Source organism: Oncorhynchus masou, chromosome 23 (genome assembly GCF_036934945.1).
Source record: "Oncorhynchus masou masou isolate Uvic2021 chromosome 23, UVic_Omas_1.1, whole genome shotgun sequence".
Taxonomy (NCBI): Eukaryota; Metazoa; Chordata; class Actinopteri; order Salmoniformes; family Salmonidae; genus Oncorhynchus; species Oncorhynchus masou.
The window spans coordinates 21,490,497-21,509,828 of NC_088234.1; the positions used below are offsets into that span (position 1 = coordinate 21,490,497).

Here is a 19,332-nt window from a genome sequence, read left to right on the forward strand (position 1 = left end):
TGTTGTTGTTTTTCCAGTCACATATTGACGCTTGGGTCTTTCTCAAACACTTGAAGGTCGTTATATACTATAACTGTTGGTTCACATAGTTAAAAAGATACTATCCAGTATCTTGACTCTGTGCCGGCGTTCTAGAAACATGTTGGATTGAGATCAGATTAAGAAAACCAGTCATGTAATAAGACAAGAGCAGATGTCAATCTGCTTTCAATCATCCTTTTTCTTACTCATAGTATGACTGAGTGCCACACTCAGCTTCTAATGATTATATTTCTTACTCTGTGGTATAAATTAAAGCCACTTGTTCTCAATTGTGTTTTTTCTTCCTCTGTGGTGTTTTTACATTTAAATTTACATTTAAGTCATTTAGCAGACGTTCTTATCCAGAGCGACTTACACATTTTTCACTCAGCTTCACAGAAGGGGCACTGAGGTGAGACAAACAGACAGAGAGCCTGATCTCATGTTTTTTTCCCCGACAGATATTGTCAGATTTTGTATTCGAAATGTAACGTATGAATTTAGTTGAAGGTTTACATTTAGGATTGTATTTAAGAGAGAGGAGGGTTGATACTCCCATGTTTTCTTCTTCTGTGGTGTCCCTCCCTGCCACTGTTTCTGACACCATGTTTTCTTCCTCTGTGGTGTCCCTCCTTGCCACTGTTTCTGACACCATGTTTTCTTCCTCTGTGGTGTCCCTCCCTGCCACTGTTTCTGACACCATGTTTTCTTCCTCTGTGGTGTCCCTCCCTGCCACTGTTTCTGACACCATGTTTTCTTCCTCTGTGGTGTCCCTCCCTGCCACTGTTTCTGACACAATGTTTTCTTCCTCTGTGGTGTCCCTCCCTGCCACTGTTTCTGACACCATGTTTTCTTCCTCTGTGGTGTATTGTCCTCCAGCTTCAGCGACGGGGCTCCACTATGAGCAGCAGTACCACTCTCCCTCCCATAGGCAGACTGGGCCACTATGAAATCAAAGGACTGCTGCTGTGTTTTCGTCACATCATCAGGACCATCTCAGAAGGTCAGCCAACACAACATTATATACGCCTGTAGCACTGTATTATAATATAGGATTATCTAGATATCCTATTAAATTATTAATTGTTAAAGAATTATTGAATTGTATATGTAATTCTGTGCTAATGTATGTATCTCTATGGACAGCAACACAGTTGCTTTTTTTAGTACTGTGTAGATCTGTACCTAAAATGGTTTTATGATACATACCTAGATACTGTATGAATACTTTATATTATATGTTGTTTTTTTCCCTATATTATACAGGCATAGTAATAGAATATGTATCTACACATTTTCATTGGCTCCCTCATTTGTAGAATTTCTGACTGCTATGTTGTTTTAGCGGACATGGGTAACATTCCAAATGGCACTGGCCTGGTCATTGTGTAATTTTCTGGGTATTGTTTCCTGTTGGCCTGCTTGGTGACTCAGTGTCTATCTCTCTCCTGTTGTGTCTCTGTCTCTAGACACACTGCTGGCCTACTGGTCAACCCTCAGGACATCATCAACTTCCTCAGTCTACTAGAGTGAGTACACACAACCTCTGGGTGGATGCAGAATTACAATAGAATAGGTTCTATTCTACAGTGCCTTCGGAAAGTATTCAGACCCCTTGACTTTCCACATTTACCTTACACACTTATCTTACAGCCTTATTCTAAAATGGATTAACTAAAACATTTTCCTCAATCTACACAAAATAACCCATAGTGTCAAAGCGAAAACCGTTTTGTTTTCACATTTATTATTAATAAAAAATAAATATACAAGTATTCAGACCCTTTGCTATGAGCAATTGGGGGAGAAGGGCCTTGGTCAGGGTGTGACCAAGAATCTGATGGTCACTCTCCTCTGTGGAGATGGGAGAACCATCTCTGCAGCACTCCACCAATCAGGCCCTATGGTAGAGTGGCCAGACAGAAGCCACTTCGCAGTAAAAGGCACATGACAGACTGCTTGGAGTTTGCCAAAAGGCACCTAAAGATTCTCAGACCATGCAAAACAAAATTATTTGGCCTGAATGCCAAGCGTCACGTCTGGAGGAAACCTAACTCCATCCCTATGGTAACGCAAGCATGGTAGTGGCAGCATCATGCTGTGTGGATGTTTTTCAGAGGCAGGAACTGGGAGACTAGTCAGGATCAAGGGAAAGCTGAACAGAACAAAGTACAGAGATCCTTGATGAAAATCTGCTCAGGACCTTGGACTGGGGCGAAAGGTCGTTGTCCTGTTGGAAGGTGAACTTAAGCACACAGCCAAGACAACGCAGTAGTGGCTTTGGGACAAGTCCCTGAATGTCCTTGAGTGCCCCAGTCAGAGCCTGAACTTGAACCCAATCAAACATCTCTGGAGAGACCTGAAAATAGCTGTGTGGCAACACTCCCCATCCAACCTGAATGGCAGAAACTCCCCAAATACAGGTGTGCCAAGCTTGTAGCGTCATTCCAAAGATAAAAAACCTGTTATTATTAACCAGAGTGTCGATTGACGAGGGGGAAAAAAAATATTTATTTTTAGAGTAAGTCTGTAACTAAACGAAAAAAGTCAAGGGGTCTGATTACTTTCCGAATGCAATGTATTGAGGGTGTGTTCATAAATTCACTCTGGAGTTTGAGTGCGCTCAGAGCGTGCTCTCGTCGTTCGTAAATTCATTGTTCTCGGATTGTGCATTCGTAAATTCAAAGCGTTTCGATCTTGGAGCATTCAGAGCGCACACTTGACACTGGCCAAGGAGTAGGGTTGATCCAAGCGTTCTGACCTCACGACAGCAGTCAAGCATTTCGCTGCAATAGCATCTGCTAAACACGTGTATGTGACCAATCTGATTTGATTTGCAGCACCCAAGCTAACTGGCTAAAGTTGCTAGCTACTTCCAGACACAAATGAGAGAATACCTCACTCTGACCATTTTACTCACCCTAGCACCCTGGCTGGTTAGGCTGTTTTCATGTTATCTAGAGCATTGGTGACTGTGTTATGTCAACCATTTCATTCAGTTATTTGGCCGATGTTTACTGTCATAACAACTGAGTTTAAGGCGTTTGTAAATTCCTAAAATATTCTGCACTCTGCCACTCTCAAACCAGAGTGCAATGAAATTGGAGTAGATAGCCAGAGTGAATTAGTCACCCTTAGTCTACTGGAGTGAGTACAGCACAGGAGGTTGGTGGCACCTTAATTGGGGAGGATGGGTTCGTGGTAATGGCTGGAGCGGAATAAATGGAATTCACCCCGTTCCAGACATTATGAGCCCTCCCCTCAGAAGCCTCTACTGGAGTACAGAAAACATCCGTGTGGATGCAAGACTAGAATAGAATAGGTTCTCCTCTCCTGTGTGAATTATATAATGGTCATTGTCCCACACCCATCTTGAGACTTGGAGGTCAAAGCTTGTTATTCCTTTTTCATATTTGTTCCTTGTTCCTTACTAATATATTATGTCATTGTCACTGTTTATGTGCCTACTCTTGTCTTTAGGTATGTCTCTAAGTCTGGCTTATCAAGTTTTAATACGTTTTAATGTGTACAAGTACAATGAAATGCCTTTCTTGCAAGCTCCAAACCCAACAATGCAGTAATCACTATCAATGTTAGTTGAAAATAACATAAAGTAGAACAAAAACACACAAACAGTAAGAACTAAGAAGAGCATGAGAAAGTGAGAAGATACAGTGCCTTCAGAAAGTATTCACACCCCTTGACTTTTTCCACATTTTGTTGCCTGAATTTAAAATTGATCTAATTTAGATTTTTTTTTCACTGGCCTACACACAATACCCCTTAATGTCAAAGTGTAATTATATTTTTCAAAATTGTAACAAAATAATGAATTAATGAAAAGCTTTAATGTCTTGATTCAATAACAATTCAATCCCTTTTGTTATGTCAAGCCTAAGTAAGTTCAGGAGTACAAATGTGCTTAACAAGTCACATAATAAGTTACATGGACTCATTCTATGTGCAATAGTGTTTAACATTATTTTTGACTACTTGTCACGAGAATTAGGTTCTCAATGTTTATACCCCAATTCAATTTAATGACTCTGTCTGCATCCAGGATTTGTAAGATACTGGTTGGAATGAAAACAGACAGAGGCCCAGTCCACAATAGTCAAATATTTATTCACGGGAACGTTCTGGAGTGCACAGTACAAAGACCTTCATTTTATAGTGACACACATACTTCCACACAAAACAATAGTTATCATACGCTCACACTGTCCTTCTACCCAGCCGACATAGGGAGAGACCCTGGGAAGTTTTCAGTGCTGAGACCCTGGGAAGTTCTCAGTGCCCCAGCCAAGGTTGGCCCCGAATCTTGCTCAGACAGTCCGTTATCTCATCAAGACATTAGATATATTGTCACCAAACATTAATTCTGACTATGAACTACACTCTCAGATATAATTCTACTGACTAAATCACACACAGCATTAAAATAGTCTAATGATGCTAATCAATTTCACAGTTATGGTCTCCGAGGGTAATATTCGAAACATTCTAACACTACCACATCTCTGTACCCCACACATACAATTATCTGTAAGGTCCCTGGATCAAGCAGTGAATTTCAAACACAGATTCAACCACAAAGACCAGGGAGGTTTTCCAATTCTTCACAAAGATGGTCACCTATTGGTCGATTTTTTTTTTTTTTTTTAAAGCAGACATTGAACATCCCGTTGAGCATGGTGATGTTATTCATTACTCTTTGGATGTTGGGTCAATACACCCCAGTCACTACAATGGTCCAGCTGTGTTTCCAAACTCAATCTCGTCATTCGCATGCAGAAAAGACAGAGATACAGGGGACGCAGATCACTGGAGAATAAACTGTATGACGTCCGTTTAAGACAATCTTACCAACGGGACATTAAAAACTGTAATATCTTACGTTTCACCGAGTCGTGGCTGATCGACGACACAGATAATATACAGTTGGCTGGGTTTTCCGTGATTCGGCAGGACAGAACAGCTACATCCGGTAAGTTGAGGGTGGTGGTGTGTGTCTTTGTCAATAACAGCTGGTACGCAATGTCTACATTATCTACCAAGAGAGTTTATCCATATTTTTCATGGCCTTCTATTTACCACCACAAACCGATGCTGGCACTTAGACTGCACTCAATGAGCTGTATAAGGCCATAAGCTAACAAACCTCCAGACGAGCTTCAATGCCATACAACACTCCTTCCGAGGCCTCCAACTGCTTTTAAATGCAAGTAAAACTAAGTGCATGCTCTTCAACCGATTGCTGCCCGCACCCACTCGCCCGACTAGCATCACTAATCTGGACGGTGCTGACCTAGAATATGTGGACAACTACAAATACCTAGGTGTCTGTTTAGACTGTAAACATTCCTTCCAGACTCACATTAAGCATCTCCAATACAAATTAAATCTAGAATCAGCTTTATATTTCGCAACAAAGCCTCCTTCACTCATGCTGCCAAAAATATTATCGTAAAACTGACTATCCTACGATCCTTCGGCGATGTCATTTACAAAATAGCCTCAAACTCTACTCAGCAAATTGGATTTAGTCTATCACAGTGCCATCCATTTTGTCACCAAAGCCCCATATACTACGCACCACTGTGACCTGTATGATCTCGTTGGCTGGCCCTCACTACATATTCGTCGCCAAACCCACTGGCACCAGGCCATCTAAGTCTATGCTAGGTAAAGCCCCGCCTTATCTCAGATCACTGGTCAGCATAGCAGCACCCACCCGTAGCACGCGCTCCAGCAGGTATATTTCACTGGTCACCCCCAAAGCCAACACTTCCTTTCGCTGCCTTTCCTTCCAGTTCTCTGGTGCCAATTACTGGAACAAATTGCAAATATCGCTGGAGTCTTATATCTCCCTCTCTAACTTTAAGCATTAGCTGTCCGAGCAGTTCACCGATCACCGTACCTGTACTGAGCCAATCTGTAAATAGCCCACCTAACTACCTCATCCCCATATTGTTACTTGTCCTCTTACTCTTTTGCACCCTAGTATCTCTAATTGCACATCATCATCTGCACATCGATCACTCCAGTGTTAATGCTAAACTGGAATTATTTTGCATCCATGGCCTATTTATTGCCTTACCTCCCTACTCTTCTACATTTGCACACACTGTACATATATTTCTGTCTTGTGCTATTGACTGTACATTTGTTTGTAACTCTGTTGTTTTGTCAAACTGCTTTTCTTTATCTTGGCCAGTTGTAAATGAGAACTTGCAGTTGTAAATGAGAACTTGTTCTCAACTGGCCTCCCTGGTTAAATAAAGGTGAATTAAGCAAACAAGAAAAGTATCATCCAGAAGTGGCGTTCCTTGTAACCAGGGACTTTAATGCAGGCAAACTTAAATTTGTTTTACCAAATTTCTACCAGCAGGTCACGTGCATTCAGAGGGTAGAAAATTATAGACCACCTTTACTCCACACACAGAGATGTGTACAAAGCTCTCCCTCACCCTCCATTTGGCAAATCTGACCATAATTCAATCATCCTGATTCCTGCGTACAAGAAAGTACTAAAGAAATACCAGTGATTCAATCAATACGGAAGTAGCCAGATGACGCTGATGCTATGCTACAGGACTGTTTTTCTAGCACAGACTGGAATATGTTCCAGGTATCATCCAATAGAATTGAGGAGTATACCACCTCAGTCACCTGCTTCATCAATAAAAGCATCGACGACATCGTCCCCACAGTGATCGTAAGTACATTTACCAAACAGAATCCATGGATTATAGGCAACATCCGAGCTAAAGGCTAGAGCTGCCGCTTTCAAGGAGCGGGACACTAATCCAGATGCTTATAAGAAATCCCACTATGCCCTCAGACGAACCATCAAACAGGCAACACATCAATACAGGACAACGATGGAATGCTACTACACTGGCTGGGAGGCTCGTCGGATGTGGCAGGGTTTGCAATCTATTACAGACTACAAAGGGAAACCCACCCGCGAGCTGCACAGTGATGCGAGCCTACCAGACAGCCTAAATAAAAAATGTTGCTTGCTTCGAGGCAAGCAGCACACTGATCCTCAACATGGGGGCCCCTCAGGGGGTGCATGCTTAGTCCCATCCTGTACTCCCTGTTTACCCACGACTGCGTGGCCAAGCACGACTCAAACACCATCATTAAGTTTGCTGATGACACACCAGTGGTAGGCCTGATCACCGACAGGGAGGAGGTCAGGGACCTGGCAGTGTGGTGCCTTGGTGTCCACATCCCCAACAAGCTATCATGGTCCAAACACACCAAGAGAGTCTTGAAGAGGGCACTACAACGGCTTTTCCCCCTCAGGAGACTGAAAAGATATGGCATGGGCCCCCCCCCCCCCCTTTGTTTTTACACTGCTGCTGCTCACTGTTTATTATCTATGCATAGTATCTTTACCCTTACCTATATGTACAAATTACCCTGACCCACCTGTACCCCCGCACATTGACTCTGTACTGGTACCCCCTGTATATAGCCTCGTTATTGTTATTTGTGTTCCTTTAATTTTTTTTAAACTTGTTTTAGTAAATATTTTCTTAACTGCATTGTTGGTTAAGGGCTTGTAAGTAAGCATCTCACCGTAATAATAATTCACCACCTGTTGTATTCGGGGCATGTGACATATAAAATGTGATTTAATTATATGACTGCTTCACCAGTGGAGTCGAAGCAACTTTTAGAAGCTGTGAAAATGTTCAAATTGCTCAATAATTTGATTTGACAGAGAGGAAGGAAACCGCACAGGCATTTCACCATGAGGCCAATGGTGACATTTAAACAGAGTATAATGGCTGTGATATGAGAAAGCTGAGGATGGATCAACATTGTAGTTACTCCACAAAACTAACCTAACTGACAGAGTGAAAAGACGGAAGCATGTACAGACTAAAAAATATTGCAAAACATGCTTCCTGTTTGCATGTTATGGGTATGCTTGTAATTGTTAAGGACTGGGGAGTTTCTCAGGATAGAAAAATAAATGGAATGGAGCTAAGCACAGACATAATGCTAGAGCAAAACTTGGTTGAGTCTGCTTTCCACCAGACACTGGAAGATTAACTTACCTTTCAGCAGGACAATAACCTACAGGGCCAAACACAAGGCCAAATCTACATTGGTCGCTTACCCAGAAGACATTGAAAGTCCCAGAAGTGGCCGAGTTACATTTTTTAAAACTTAAATCTGCTTGAAAATCTATGGCACGACTTAAATGGCTGTCTAGAAATGATCAACAACCAATTTGACAGAGCTTGAAGAATTTTGAAAATAATAATGAGCAAATGTTGCACATTCCAGGGGTGGAAAGCTCTTAGAAACTTACCCATAAAGACTCACAGCTGTAATAACTGCCAAAGGTGATTCTAACATGTATTGACTCATGGGGTTGAATACTTATCTAATCACTATATTGGTGTTTTAAAAATGTATTTGTTTGTACAAATGGTTATCATTTAAAAGTAGAAGACAAATTCAGAGTATTTTGTGTAGATCATTGTCAAAAAATGACATTTTAAATCCATTTTATTCCCACTTTGTACCACATCACAATTTGGAAACAGCCGAGGGGAATACTTTCTGATGGCACTGTATATACAGTAGAGGGTCAGTTCCAATACCATATTTACAATGTGCAGGGATACCGGTGTTAGAGGTAGAAACTGTACCACCTGGTGTCAGTTGCAGAGGGAGGTGTTCAGTCACAGTGTCTTAAGCTTGGAAGGGGCAATGGTGTTGAACGCTGAGCTCTAGTGAACGAACAGCATTCTCACATCGAGTTTTGATTTCCTGCTACTCCATTAAGGGCCGTGTGACTCTGTGTGCGGCTCTGTGCAATGAGGCTCTGAAGTGCTGTGTGTCCAAGATGGGTCTGCTGCGGGCCAAGGCCTCCGCTCTACTCTACCTGCTGATGAGGAACAACTATGATTACACCAAGAGGAAGACCTTCCTACGCACTCACCTGCAGGTCAGCTATTGTAACATGGATGGGCGGGTGGGTGGGTTGGATAGATGAATACATAAATGAACACACCAAGAGGATAACCTTCCTACGCACTCACCTGCAGGTCAGCTATTGTAACATGGATGGGCGGGTGGGTGGGTTGGATAGATGAATACATAAATGAACACACCAAGAGGATAACCTTCCTACGCACTCACCTGCAGGTCAGCTATTGTAACATGGATGGGCGGGTGGGTGGGTTGGATAGATGAATACATAAATGAACACACCAAGAGGATAACCTTCCTATGCACTCACCTACAGGTCATATACAACATCCCCATGAACGGCAAGGAACTGCCAGCTCTCACTGATTTGTTTATTTAACTGCACAATGCAATACTGATTCTGTTATTGCATCATCAGCAGTCCATCACTGGTGTGCCTATGAACATCTAACTAAGTTTCCAAGCACTTCATGTTATGCCAAAGTAACACTATACCCAACCCATGAGTCCTCTCTGTGCGGTCTCAACCATTTAGCATGCACAAACTCCCCTCACACAAATATATTTAACGTGCATAAACAATGAACAGTCACTAAGAATGGCTATGAACCAGTTAGAAACTCATTTGAAGTCCAAGCAGATTTAACGTCACAGCGCTGACATTGCTTTGATCATCTGACCAAAGAATGTGAGAAGTTCAAATACAGACCAGCTGTTTAGTTTCCCAAACTCCTCTAACAATCGGCTGTGTGTCAGAAACCATTCTCAATGCTTCCATAAGCCGTCAAGGGACATATTCATTAATTTCATTATCCATGGTGAAAATGGGCTCCAATTTCCATCTCATAACTCATCCAGTTGGACAGCCAGAGCGCTGGTGTGTGTGTGTGGTTATTGTATTTAGGGTTGGAACAGTCACACTCCTTTTTGTATTTTTATTGGACATGACAGTGGGAAAGGAAGGAGCAAATAGCGAGTGCAAGTGCAGTCGGTCGGATTTGATCGATTTCATAGTTTCATGTGATTCAGAAGCAGCAGCTTAGACCGCTGGACCACCCCAGGCCAGGGGGTGTGTTGTGTTAACATCGGTTCCCCCTTCATCTCGCTTTCTGCCTTCTCCCACATTTAAAAAAATACTAGTATACTAGGGCTGTGACCATACCAGTATCGCAATATTGTTTCCATGGCAAAAATGAAAACTCAAAGCAGACCAAACTCTTTGGTCCTATAAAAACCTGATGTATGTAAAATAATGTGTGCTGTAGCATGGAAAATATATACATGTGACTCTAGATGACGACATAATGATGTTTGTTTCCCATACTAGGGCTGTTTTCCTGAAGAAGTTATATCCACTTTGTGTGTTGTTTCCTTGCCATGAGACTAACGAGATACTGTTATCGTTCCGAAACTTTAGTATACTATGGTATAAATACTATAGTATTCACTGTAGTGTTTCTGCAGACTTTACTGTAGTATACTGTAGCGTTTACACTTAACTATAGTATGAATACTGTGGTAAAAGAACTGTATTATATACTAAAGTAATTAATGTTGTGTTTTTGCGGATTGTCGTATACTACAGTATTTACTGTTGTTTTTTTGCAGACATAACTATAGTATTTACCATAGTTTTTTGTTGTATTATCATTGACATGGAAGTGGAGGCTTTCTCCTTGAGGAAACCTACTGGAGAAAAGAGAACATTTTCCATAACCTGTAGGTAGGACTGGGTTCTGAATGGATAGTTCAGAGCTTCTGCTCTTTTCTATAACCTGTAGGGAAAAACAATATTTGGCACAATGTGTGGCACAAATTGGGATATGTGAGAGGGGAATGGGCAGGGTATATGCAACTTTACTTTTATAACTAAAGTAAATACTAAGGTTTTTGTGGACTGTGGTGTTTTTGCAGACATTACTGTCGTGTTTACTACAGTTTTTTTGTGAATAATACTGTAGTATTTACGATAATATCCTACAGTGTACTACACATGATCGAAGGATACTACCTTGTGTGTTATAGTATTCTACAGTATACTTCAGTTTACTACAGAATTAAATAGAAAGTACTGTAGTATTCTATAGTAAACTGTAATCTCTTTTCATGTGGGCTGGTGTAGATCATCATCGCAGTGAGCCAGCTGATCTCAGATGTGGCGCTGACCGGTAGCTCCCGCTTCCAGGAGTCCCTCTCCATCATCAACAACTTTGCCAACAGCGACAAAGCCATGAAGGTAACAGTTAGGAAAAGCTTGTAATGCATATTTGCTGTAGGTGGTTATGTAATTGCTAGGCTTTATCTTGTAAGGCTAACACTGTCTTGAGTCTCCATCATCAACAACTTTGACAACAGCGACAAAACCAAGGTAACCCTCCACTCTTAGAAAAAAAAATACGAAAGGGTTCTTCGGCTGTCCCCATAGAAGAACCCTTTTTAATACCAGGTAGAATCCTTTTTAGTTTCAGCTAGAACCCTTTTGGGTCCGTGTAGAACCCTCTGTAAGCAGAGGTTTGCTTTATGCCCTTTCTATGCCCTTCAAATACCTAAGTTAACTGGTTATTCCATCCCCTCTGGTCTGTTGATCACCCGGTAGACATCATCATAAAACAACAACTAATTCTCCAATAGTGACAAAGCAGCTGTGTAGCTAGCCTAGGGTAGAGTACAGAAACCACCACAATCTCTCCATATCCCAGTCTGTTGGAGGACGCAATCGCCATTGCATTGCACACTACCCTATCCCACCTATGTAAGAATGCTGTTCAAAGACTCCAGCTCAGCTTTAAAACATTTAGTGCCCTCCAAGCTCATCACTAAGCTCAGGGCCCTGGGTCTGAACCCCTCCTTGTGCAACTGCGTCCTGGACGTACTGACGGGCCGACCCCAAGTGGTGAAGGTAGGCAACAACACCTCCGCCACAGGGGCGCATGCTCAGCACCCTTCTGTACTCCCTGTTCACCCATGACTGCGTGGCCATGCACGTCTCAATCATCAAATTTGCTGACGACAACAGTGGAAGTCCTGATTACCAACAATGATGAGACAGCCTACAGGGAGGAGGTGAGAGCCCTGGCAGAGTGGTACCAGGAAAATAACCTCTCCCTCATCTTCAACAAAAAAGGAGCTGATTGTGGACTACAGGAGACAGCAGACAGAGAACATTGACAGAGCCGCAGTGGAGGTGGGTCTAATGCTTCAAGTTTCACGACGTGCACATCACTGACGACCTGAAATGGTCCCAGGAAGGCCAAAAAGATAATCAAGGTCCTCAGCCACCCGAGCCACAGCCTGTTCACCCCATTACCATGTAGAAGGAGCAAGACAGTACAGGTGCATTAAAGCTGGAACTGAGAGACTGACAAATGGCTTCTATCAGATTGTTAAACAGTCACCACTAGCCAGGCTCCACCCAGTACCCTACCCTGAACTTTAGTCACTGTTACTAGCCGACTACCACCTGGTACTCTGTTCTGCGCCTTAGAGACTGCTTTGCCCTATGTACAGTACATAGTCGTTGAACACTGGTCACTTTAATAATGTTTACATACTGTTTTAACCACTTTATATCTATATAACTACTGCTGTACACACCTTTTCTATTCATATACTATCTATGTCTATAGACACCATTACTATATATTTATATTCCGGACTCTGACTGCTCTCTCTGATATTTCTTCATTTCTTTCTTTTTACTTTTTGGATTATGTGCGTATTGATTTGTATTGCTAGGTATCATTACTGCAATAGAAACACAATAATTCTGCTGCACCTGCGATAACATTGGAAATCTGTGGACATGACCAATATACTTTGATTTGAAACAGTCCTGCTGTAATGAGTTCAACAAGAGTGTCAAAGGGACATGCAGTGCATTTGGAAAGTATTCAGAGCCCTTGACTTTTTCCATATTTTGTTATGTTACATCTGGGGAGTTTCTCCCATTCTTCTATGCAGACCCTCTAAAGCTCTGTCAGGTTGGCTTGTGAGCGTCGCTGCACAGCTATTTTCAGGTCTCTCCAGAGATGTTCAAAAGGGTTCAAGTCCGGGCTCTGGCTGGGTTACTCAAGGACATTCAGAGACTTGTCCCAAAGCCACTCCTGCCTTGTCTTGGCTGTGTGCTTAGGGTCATTGTCCTTCGTTGTCCTTCGACCCAGTCTGAGGTCTTGAGCGCTCTGGAGCAGGTTTTCATCAAGGATCTCTCTGTACTTTTCTCTGTTCATCTTTCCCTCGATCCTGACTAGTCTCCCAGTCCCTGCCGCTGAAAAACATTCCCACAACATGATGCTGCCACCACCATGCTTCATCGTAGGGATGGTGACAGGTTTCCTCCATACGTGATCCTTGGCTTTCAGGCCAAAGAGTTCAATCTTGGTTTCATCAGACCAGAGAATCTTGTTTCTCATGGTCTGAGAGTCCTTTTAGGTGCCTTTTGGCAAACTTTAAGCGGGCTGTCATGTGCCTTTTACTGAGGAGTGGCTTCGACCTGGCCTCTCTACCATAAAGGCCTGGTTGGTTGAGTGCTGCAGAGATGGTTGTCCTTCTGGAAGGTTCTCCCATCTCTACAGTGGAACTCTGAAGCTCTGTCAGAGTGACCATCGGTTCCTGGTCACCTCCCTGACCAAGGTCTTTCTCCCCTGATTGCTCAGTTTGGCCGCGCAGCCAGCTCTCAGATGAGTCTTGGCAGTTCCAAACTTTTTCCATTTAAGAGTGATGCAGGCCACTATGTTCTTGAGGACCTTCAATGCTGCAGAAATATTTTTGTACCCTTTCCCAGATCTGTGCCTTGACACAATCCTGTCTTAGTGCTCTACAGACAATTCCTTTGACCTCATGGCTTGGATTTTGCACTGACATGCACGTCAACTGTGGGACCTTATATAGACAGGTGTGTGGCCTTCCAAATCATGTCCAACCATTTGAATTTACCACAGGTGGACTCCAATCAAGTTGTAGAAACATCTGATGATCAATGGATACAGGATGAACCTGAGCTCAATTTTGAGTGTCATGGCAAAGGGTCTGAAAACGTATGTAAATAAGGTATTTCTGTTTTTATTTTTAATACATTTGTAGAACATTGACAAAAACTTGTTCTCGCTTTGTCATTATTGGATAATCCATTTTAGTATAAGGCTGTAAATGAACAAAATGTGGGAAAAGTCAAAGGGTCTGAGTACTTTCTGAATGCACTGTATATACTGCCTTGGCTGTGCTCTTTTAATGAGTGATACAGTTGTTTGTTCCCCGGTCAGATATTCACCATACTGTTGTCTTGGAGTAGGATATGCAGCTTGGAAAGGGAGATATTTTCATAAGACGTGTAAAGTATCAAGGTATCAAAAGTATCATGGCGCACCATTCTGTAATCGCTTGAAATGTAAATATGTCTGAGGTGGTTATGACGCATGTTAGCGCCCAGAGCTAGCCTAATGCCGAGGCTTTAGCTCACTGGGCTAACACAGTCTTGAGTCGAGCAGATGACCAGGATGCTTTCTGACTTTGCCTGTCAATACACTTAAGTCTTACTAGATATGAGTACCTGCTATATTACTCAGATGCAGATCCACTGTGAAGGATGGGAAATGTGTTCTGCTAATGTTTTGTAAATTACCAACTGTCGGTGCTGTTCCAGTTATGTTTATCTGAGGATGAATAAATTACCACACTCCCTAGTACAGAATGGCTACCAGTAACCCTCAGGCTGTGTTGTGCTTTGTGTGTGTGTGTGTGTGTGTGTAGTCGACAGCGTTCCCCAGGGAGGTGAAGGGACTGACCAAGCGTTTCCGGACAGTGCCGATGGCCATGGCCCAACTGAGGGAGCATGAAAATGACCCAGAGATGCTGCTGGACCTGCAGTACAGCCTGGCTTGCTCCTACGCCTCCACCCCCGAGCTGCGACGCACCTGGCTGGATAGCATGGCCCGGGCACACATCAAGAATGGAGACCTCTGAGGTACAGTCAATTATGTACAGAAACATGTACAGTACCAGTTAAAAGTTTTGACACACCTACTCATTCAATGTTTTTTCTTGTTTTTTACTATTCTCTACATTGTCGAAAAATAGTGAACACATCAAAACTTTGAAAACACATTCTTCAAAGCAACCACCCTTTGCCTTGATGACAGCTTTGCACACTCTTGGCATTCTCTCAACCAGCTTTGTGAGGTAGTCAAATGGAATGCATTTCAGTTAAACTGTGTACCTTGTTAAAAGTTAATTTTTAGAATTTATTTCCTTCTTAATGCATTTCAGCCAATCAGTTGTGTTGCGACAAGGTAGGAGTGGTATACAGAAGTTAGCCTTATTTGGTAAAAGACCAAGTCCATATTATGGCATGAACAGCTCAAATAAGCAAAGAGAAACGACAGTCCATCATTACTATAAGACATGAAGGTCAGTCAATCTGGAACATTTCAAGTCGCAAAAACCATCAAGCTCCATGATGTAACTGGCTCTCATGAGGACCGCCACAGGAAAGGAAGACCCAGCGTTAAAATTTCATTAGAGGATCATTTCATTGGAGTTAACTGCACCTCAGATTGCAGACCAAGTAAATGCTTCAGAGTTCAAGTAGCAGACACATCTCAACATCAACTGTTCAGAGGAGACTGTGTGAATCAGGCCTTCATGGTCGAATTGCTGAAAAGAAACCTCTACTAAAGGACATCAATAAGAAGAAGAGGCTTGTTTGGGACAAGAAACATGAGAAGTGGCCATTAGACCGGTGGAAATCTGTCCCTTGGTCGGATGAGTCCAAATTTGAGTTTTTTGGTTCCAACCGCTGTGTCTTTGTGAGACGCAGAGTAGGTGAACGGATGATCTCTGCGTGTGTGGTTCCCACTGTGAAGCATGGAGGAGGAGGTGGGATGGTGTGGGAGTGCTTTGCTGGTGATACTGTCTGGGATTTATTTAGAATTCAAGGCACACTTAACCAGCATGGTGCCAGACGTGATGCTTGGCATTCAGGCCAATAAGTTCAATCTTGGTTTCATCAGACCAGAGTTTCCTCACGGTATCAGAGTCCTTTAGGTGCCTTTTGGCAAACTCCACACAGGCTGTCATGTGCCTTTTACTGAGGAGTGGCTTCCATCTGGCCACTCTACCATAAATGCCTGATTGGAGTGCTGCAGAGATGGTTGTCCTTCTGGAAGATTCTCCCATCTCCAAAGAGGAACTCTGGAGCTCTGTCAGAGTGACCATCAGCTTCTTTCTCACCTCCCTGACCAAGGTCCTTCTCACCTGATTGCTCAGTTTTGCCGGACGGCCAGTTCTAGGAAGAGTCTTGGAGGTAAAACATTTGTTCTATTTAAGAATGATGGAGGCCACTGTGTTCTTGGGGACCTTCAATGCTGCAGAAATGTTTTCTTCCCTTCCCCAGATCTGTGCCTCGACACAATCCTGTCTCAGAGCTCTACGGACAATTCCTTCATCCTCATGGCTTGGTTTTTGCTCTGATGTGCACTGTCAACTGTGGGACCATATAGAGACCGGTGTGTGCCTTTCAAAATCATGTCCAATCAATTGAATTTACCACAGGTGGACTCCAATCGAGTTGTAGAAATATCTCAAGGATGACTAATGGAAACAGGATGCACCTGAGCTCATTTTCGAGTCTCATAGCAAAGGGTCTGAATACGTACATTTATGTACATTTTTTATAAATTGGCAAAAATTCTAAAAACCTGTTTTTGATTTGTAATTATCGGGTATTGTGTGTAGATTGGTATTCCATCCATTTCATAATAAGGCTGTAAGTACCAAAGTGTGGAAAAAGGGAAATTGTCTGAATACTTTCCGAATGCACTGTGGGGATGACGTCGTCGATGCACTTATTAATGAAGCCTGTGACTGATGTGGTTAACTACTCAATGCCATCGGATGAATCCCAGAGCATATTCCAGTCTGCTAGTGAAACAGTCCTGTAGAGTAGCATCTGCTTCATCGCACCACTTCCGTTTTGAGCGCGTCACTGGTACTTCCTGTTTGAGTTTTTCCTTGCAATCAGGAATCAGGTGTATAGAGTTATGGTCAAATCTACGAAATGGAGGACGAGAGAGAGCTTTGTATGGTTTTTCTGTGTTTGGAGTAAGATTTTTTTTTCCACCTTTTTAGTTGACATGCTAGTAGAAATGAGGTAATACGAATTTCAGTTTTCCTGCATTAAAATCACCGGCCACTAAGAGCTCCGCGTTTGGATGAGCATTTTCTTGTTTGCTTATGATCCTATGCAGCTCGTTGAGTGCGGTCTTACTGCCAGCATCGGTTTGTGATGGCAATTTATCATGAGATATTCTAACTCATGAACCTAGAGACTTCCTGAATATTAGAGATTGCCCACCAGCTGTTGTTAACAAAAGAGACACACACAACACCCCCTTGAGCTTATCCGACACTGCTGTTCTGTCAATGCATAGAAAAACCTTGTACTTGTTCAGCCACGACTCTGAGAAACATTGAATATTACAGTTCTTCAGGACTATAGGACTATAGGATAGTCTCGAACGGAGCTAGTCCAGTTTGTTCTCCAGTGATTGTATGTTTACCAATAGAACAGATGGTAGAGGCGGTTTACAGTCACCGACGTAGTTTCATCAGGGTGCCCCCACATCGCCCTCTCTAATGGCGCCTCAGGGAGATGGGCCCGGTCTGGTGTGAGCAGTACAGTATCTGCTGCACCTCTGACTTGTTGAAGTAAAGCTCTTCATCCAAATCGAAGTTAGTTATTTTTGGTCATAGGATACATTATGTACCAAAAAAGTTAAGATCAGCATGAAAAAAAAATAGATCAGGAGCCTGTAAAACAGCAGCTATCCATTGCTGAGGCATTCTTTCATGTCTGTCTCTGTCCATCTGTCTGTCTGTCTGGGGTCATGTAATTGGTCTGGGCTTCTTAATACACTGCTAAAAACACACAGGCTGTGTATCAAGTGGTTAACTTATTCCCTATAGAGTGTACAACTTTTGACCGGAGCCCATAGGGAGTAGGGTGCCATTTCAGAAACAGCCATAGAGTTGGTCTGGGCTTCCTCATACACTGTCAACTAAACAGTAACTGTAAACACAGACCTATAGTTCTTAGTCCTAGAACTTCATTGTGACCTCACGCCAACCTCTTTTTTTGTATATTTTCTTTAATGCCTGCGTCCCAGATGTCAGGCCAGGGTCAAAGTTAGTGCACTATATAGGGAATAGGGTGCCTTTTTGGACACAAACCAATATGTTTTCCCAGTGACCTAGATGTGAAAGTTATAAAGGAATCTTCTATATCTGGAAATGTGTACAGTTCTGAACTTGCGCTGTAGAGGAATCTGATATGTATGTAAATATGTTCAGTTCTGAGCATGCACTGAAGAGGAATCTTGATATTTATGGAAATGTGTACAGTTCTGAACACACTCTCTAGTTCAGGGCTCTCCAACCCTGTTCCTGGAGACCTACCGTCCTGTAGGTTTTCACTCCAACCCTAATCTAACTCACCTGATTCTAATAATTAGTTGGTTGATAAGCAGAATCATTTAAGTTACAACTGGGGATGGAGTGAAAACATACAGAAGGGTAGTTCTTTAGGAAAGCCCTGTGTTGGAGAGCCTTGCTGTAGAGGAATCGAATACCATACCGTATGTAAATATGTGTAACCGAGACTTCCAGCTACTGACCTTTTTAGAGATATGTATTCAAATGGCCTGGGAAGGTAGCCAGGTCCAGATCTGTGTCTGCTCTAGCCAACTCCTCTTACATGTTGTCATGTTCGGGCCAGGCAACCCTGGGAAACTGATTAGTCAGGGAGGAATGTCGGGAACACTGGGAGAAAGGGGGTTGGAGTAAACAGGAATTCTCCCAAATAACCGTCAGTCTTGGAGGGAACACACACATACTAGTCATAGATGGTTCTCTCTGCTACCGCACGGCAAGCGGTACCGGAGCGCCAAGTCTAGGTCCAAGAGGCTTCTAAACAGCTTCTACCCCCAAGCCAAAAGACTCCTGAACAGCTAATCAAATGGCTACCCAGACTATGTGCATTGCCTCACCCCCACCCATACATACATATATATGTACATGTAGGTAGTTTTTAAAGTGACTATGCATAGATAATAAAAGAGTAGCAGCAGCATAGAAGGGAGGGGGGCAATGCACATAGTCTGGGAAGCCATTTGATTAGCTGTTCAGGAGTCTTATGGCTTGGGGGTAGAAGCTGTTTAGAAGCCTCTTGGACCTTGACTTGGCGCTCCGGTACCGCTTGCCGTGCGGTAGCAGAGAGAACCGTCTATGACTAGGGTGGCTGGAGTCTGACAATGTTTAGGGCCTTCCTCTGACACCGCCTGGTATAGAGGTCCTGGATGGCAG

The 19,332-nt window shown here is 42.9% G+C and overlaps 1 pseudogene; it reads left to right on the forward strand.

Annotated features, from left to right (window-relative positions):
* Positions 1-19,332, forward strand: part of LOC135510085 (dedicator of cytokinesis protein 11-like) — a 99,781-nt pseudogene that overhangs the window by 55,317 nt on the left and 25,132 nt on the right.